We start from the raw sequence: 5,727 nt of genomic DNA, 5'->3' as shown, positions 1-5,727 counted from the left end.
AGATGAAGCTTAATTCATCATATCTCAAAACGATTATACTGATACATTGACAAAAACAGTGTGGTATTGGCGCAAGAATAGAATACAAATAGTAGAGTACAGAATGGAGCACAATAAAGAATGCAAAGTCTGAAACCACCTATATACACATGAGGATTAGAGTATAATGAATCTAGTATTTCAAATCAGTTGGAAACAATTGATTATTTTAGATTTAATTTTGGAAAAATGGCTCCACTTGGGAGGAAATAATTATAGTCCTTTCTCACACCATGTACAAAAATAAATTCCAGATGGATTAAGATTATAAGAACAGAAAAACAAAACTGCAACATACTGGAGTCATGGAGGAATATTTTTGTAATCGTGGGTGTGAAAAGATTTTCTAAAATGACATAGATTGACCAGTTAATCTACATAGTAAATTCTGTAGGTGAAGAAAGTTAAAAGACAAATGATAGACCTGGAGAAGATATTTACCACATATATAACAAAAGATAAATTAATTTATAAAGAGTTCCAATGATTCAATAAGAAAAAGACAATCTACATTTTTCAAATGAACATAGGATATCATCAGGCACAGAAGGCATATGAAAAGGGCAAAATACATATTAAAAAGACATCTTATCTATAATAAGTATGGAAGTGAAAATTATAATAATGGTAAAATATAATGATAAAATATAATAAAATAATATAAAAGTGAATAAAATCATTCATCAGATCATCAATGTATTTTGAAAATTGATACTATTCAGTGTTGATGTGTATATACAAGTACTAAGTTTGTGGAAATGTAAACCTGTACAGTGGTTTGGTGGACAATAGGGTGATATCTATCAAAATTAAAAATATTCATACTTTCTGACCCAAAAACTATACTTCTAAGAATCCAACCTATAGAAATATTTGCATATGTGCACAAAGGTATTTATTGTAGTATTGTTTCTAATAGAAGAAATCTGAAGCTACTTAAATGCCCAACAATTGTAGAATTATTTCATAAATTATAGCATGTAAATTTGCACTATTAACAAGTTTTTATGTTTTCATCACAATTAAGACAGATCTGTTTGTATTGACATGGCAAGATCTTCAAGGTATATCATGAAATGAAAAAAATTGCCATATTTATTTTTTAAAGCTAATTTTAATATTACATTATTACATTATACATTATGTTTATCTTAGAAATGTTATGTTTATATATTATATCATATAAGCATTCAAATGCATAGAACAGCATCTAATAGGATGCTTTCACAGATGATTTCTTATAGATTGGAGAATATTAATGCAGGGAATAGGGGGAGAAAAATTATCTATAAGGGGGGCTTCAGTATTTTAGTCTGTGCATTTCTAACTGCTCAAATTTTTCAAAATAAGCACGTATCATGTTGCTTTTGCAATTAAAAATATTTAAAAAGGGACAACTTAGTATTTGGATAAAACAGACTGAGGTTCAAATCCCATATTTATCACCTAATAGCTGTGTGACTTGAATATTTTTAAGTTCTTAGAGACTCAATTTCTTTATCTACAAATTAGGTAAAATAATACACACTTCATAGTTGCATGAACAGATCAAATGAGATTATGTATGAAAAACGCCTGGCTCATAGTGAGTGCTCAACAAGTAAGTGTTGGTTTCTTAAATGGCTGAGGTTAGAGATAAGTAAACTATAGTCTTTATCATTTGCTTTTCTTAGCTGGGGTTACAGGAAGCATACTTTGATCAAGCAGATTGGATGAATCATTTGTACTTGAAATTTTCATTGAAAGATGGCAGATATGGTCTATGTTTTGAGATAAATTAAATATTTAATTGTTTGATTATTCATTCATTTATACAATGAATATAGTGTTATTGACTCTACGTCAGCCAGTGTGCAAGGTACTTGGAGGTGTGAAGATGAAGAAGAGATCATCCTTTCTACTAAGGAGATTGAGGTTTGCTTTAATTTAATGCTTTCAGTTTAGTGAGATAAGTGCAATTCCAGAGACATTTGTAAAATGCTAAGGATATAAAAAAGAATAGTGCTGAAAAATCACAGAATCAGAGAACTTTTGAATTGAGCAAGACCAAGGGATCATTTATTCAACTTCTCATCCAATGCAAGAATCCCTTCCACAACATTTTTGGAAGACTGTAAAACAGTTTCTGCCAACATAATAATTATGATTTATTGAATGTTTACTATTGCTCCTGACACAGTCCTAACTCTTCACAAACATTCTCTCAGCTTAAACATCACACCAAAACTGAAAGCTAGTTACCATTATTCATAATTTATGGGCAGAAACTAAGACCACAAGAGGTTAAGTAATTTGTCTGAGGTCACACACCTAATTCACGGAGCTGAAATTTGAACCCAGGTCAGCCTCATCCCAGAGCCTATATTCTTAATTTGAACAACTACACCCTACTGTCTTCACAGTTGAGACCTTTCCAATGATAAGACACTCAATATATTGAAAGACTCTTGTTTCACGTCTTGTACAGTTCTTCCCTATATAATGTTGGCATCTGTCTTCCTGGAGCATCAGTTACATACCTCAATGAGCATCAAATAACACCTCCAGTGTAATTGGACTTACCACAAATGCAAAAATGTTTAAGACATGGTTTCTACCCTCACACAGTTTATACTCTTGCTTTTTCTATTTGGAGGAGTGCAGAATGTCACCTGCTCTTCTACCAGGGAGCCCTCCAAAAGTCTGAAAACAATCCATCCTTCACCTCTTCCAAAAAACATTCCACCTCTCATTGAACTTTTTGTTGTTGTTCCACATTGAATATCCTCAGTTCTTTCAACTGTTGCTATATTTCCAGAGCCTCTCCATCTCAATTTTCTTTCTCCAGATATGTACCTGATACTGTCTTTAAAAGACAGGGTTTTGAACCAAAACGATGAAGTTAATGTTATGGTAGTACAGAGGAGATTTAGCTGACTTTTATTTAAATGTCAACTTCAATTAATATTTGCACTAGTGTCTCTAGCTTTTGATTGCAATCATGTTATTTACTTATATTAAGTCACGTTAATACCACTCAGCGCCCCCTCACTTCTTTTTTTTTAATTTTATTTTAACAAGTACTAGTCTATCCAGGTCTTGGTTTTCTCCTTCATTTTACTTGTGAAACAAACTTTTTAATTCTTAAATCAAGACTTTATTGTTATCCGTATTAAGGACAATCTTTTTTTTTTTTTTTTTTTTGCGGTACGCGGGCCTCTCACTGTTGTGGCCTCTCCTGTTGCGGAGCACAGGCTCCGGACGTGCAGGCTCAGCAGCCATGGCTCACGGGCCCAGCCGCTCCGCAGCATATGGGATCCTCCCGGACCGGGACACGAACCCGTATCCCCTGCGTCGGCAGGCGGACTCTCAACCACTGCGCCACCAGGGAGGCCCAAGGACAATCTTTTAAATTGGTTTATCATTTCAGACTACCCAACTTTTTTTCAGTCTTGATATTGTTTTCCATTTTATTAGATATCTCTCCCAGCTTTACAGAATTCTCAATCCACAAAGCCCAATGTTTTTGTGATTTCTCTGAAAGATCAAGGCAAAGGAGGGAGTTCTGAACTGTGCTACTAATGACCTCTTCCAAGTTGGAATAGATTCATTAATCAATCCTCCTTTGTTATTATTGTTCAATCAGGGATGAAGTCACACAGCTAAGTTAGTATCTGACCTACATAGTAAGAGAAACAGATTGTTATATGTGCTCAGATAGCATACAGACATGCGTGGTATAGGCTCCTACGTGTGTTTGGGGACGGTCCAAACAGGTAAAACACATGATCAGTGACATGGCGTTCAGCAGATAAAGGCAAAACAAGTTTTTAGTTTTTTGTTCATTTTTATTTTCTAAACACTTAAGAGAGCCATTACTTCTGTGGATTCATCTGTAGCCTCTCAATAGGCTAGAGAGACAATGTCAAATCCTGATTGGTTGAAAGTAGTTCTAGAAAAGCAAAAGAGGGCCTCCCTGGTGGCGCAGTGGTTGGGAGTCCGCCTGCCGATGCAGGGGATACGGGTTCGTGCCCCGATCTGGGAGGATCCCATATGCCGCGGAGCGGCTGGGCCCGTGAGCCGTGGCCGCTGGGCCTGCGCGTCTGGAGCCTGTGCTCCGCAACAGGAGAGGCCACAACAGTGAGAGGCCCGCATACTGCAAAAAGAAAAAAAAAAAAAAGAAAGAAAAGCAAAAGTAATGTCCTTTATATTGACGTTTCTCGTGGTCTGACCTCCTCCAGGATAACCTAGAGAACCTAAAGAAAAGGATATACTACTTGTGCTTCAGCCAATCCCCTATTAATATCGTTGCTTGCCACCATGTTTTTTTTTTTTTTTTTGGCTGCACCACATGGCTTGCGGGATCTTAGTTCCCCAACCAGGGATTGAACCTGGGGCCCTGGCAGTGAGAGCACCAAGTCCTAACCACTGGACCACCAGGGAATTCTTGCCACCATGTTTTTTATTTGTTTGGAATAGCTGAGCTCTTGAATGAGAACCTGGACTTCAGATGGTCTGTGTTGCAAATTACAGGCATATCTGTGTGGATAAGCTCTCTGTAGAAAGTTAAGAAACCTTACTAAGATATGTATCTATCATCTCTTTAATAAAGGCCCATTGCTTATCATGGGAGAAATATAGCTTCTTGAGATATGGTAGTAGTTCACTGGACAAACTTATGAATAATTTCACTTTAATGAGATATTCACATAGACATGTGCACTATTAAAACATTAAAAAGTATTAATATTTATTTTAGCTAGATGAAATCTTTTTTGGTACCAGTTGGATCAAAATAATAGGTTTTAAAATAAAAAGAAGAAAGAATGCTATTTAAAATATTTATATTTTAATAATTTTCTTTCTGTCATTTTCTACACAGCCGAAACTTGAAGATTTTCCAGCTATTTCTAGATACAAAAACGTGAGCAGGGCTTCCCTGGTGGCGCAGTGGTTGAGAGTCCGCCTGCCGATGCAGGGGACACGGGTTCGTGCCCCGGACTGGGAAGATCCCACATGCCACGGAGTGGCTGGGCCCGTGAGCCATGGCCGCTGAGCCTGCGTGTCCGGAGCCTGTGCTCCGCAAAGGGAGAGGCCACAACAGTGAGAGGCCCGCGTACCGCAATAAATAAATAAATAAATAAAAAAACGTGAGCAGAGTGTTATACCTTCTTATATTAATCAAGCCATATTTTATTACTCAAAATATGTGATAAATACTGTTAAAGAATAATCTCTCACCCACAGCATATTTTCCCCCAATCTAGCAAGTGCTTAAGAAAATAAACCACTTGACCATTTGCACAAGACTTAGTTCACAGTCTAAGAAGAAACAAAGTCCAGACAATCTACTACTAGATGCTGTGACCAATGTGACCACCATCACATTTGCACTGTCCTCAACAAGAAATGCCCATATTCCCTCGGCCCACCTCAGGGTTTACCTGCAGCTATGATGGGCATTTCTTGGGCATGCAAACAGTTTCCTACCACAAGTACCCATGCTTCTCTTTCCCTGCCTAGGGACTTCTGCTAGCACCACAGGACATGCACAGGGCAATCCAAGAAATGCAATTTTCAATCAATGAGTCTATGAATAACTACCCCAGTTTGACCCTCTTGACAATGCTGAAGCATATTGTGCATGCTTCCTCAGAAGGTCCCCATTCAACTGAACCAGTTGCCCATAACAATGACATGCTCATTAAT

At 37.0% G+C, this 5,727-nt stretch overlaps 1 non-coding gene across 1 annotated transcript; it reads right to left on the bottom strand.

Annotated features, from left to right (window-relative positions):
- Positions 1 to 4,388: 4,388 nt before the first annotated feature.
- On the bottom strand, positions 4,389 to 4,461 carry TRNAE-CUC (transfer RNA glutamic acid (anticodon CUC)). Its single transcript has one exon. It is a non-coding gene; the product is annotated as a tRNA-Glu (tRNA).
- Between the last annotated feature and the right edge of the window lie 1,266 nt (positions 4,462 to 5,727).

Source organism: Mesoplodon densirostris, chromosome 6 (assembly GCF_025265405.1).
Source record: "Mesoplodon densirostris isolate mMesDen1 chromosome 6, mMesDen1 primary haplotype, whole genome shotgun sequence".
NCBI lineage: Eukaryota > Metazoa > Chordata > Mammalia > Artiodactyla > Ziphiidae > Mesoplodon > Mesoplodon densirostris.
The sequence above is the reverse complement of the archived record's forward strand: the minus strand, read 5'-3'. Positions and strand labels throughout refer to the sequence as shown.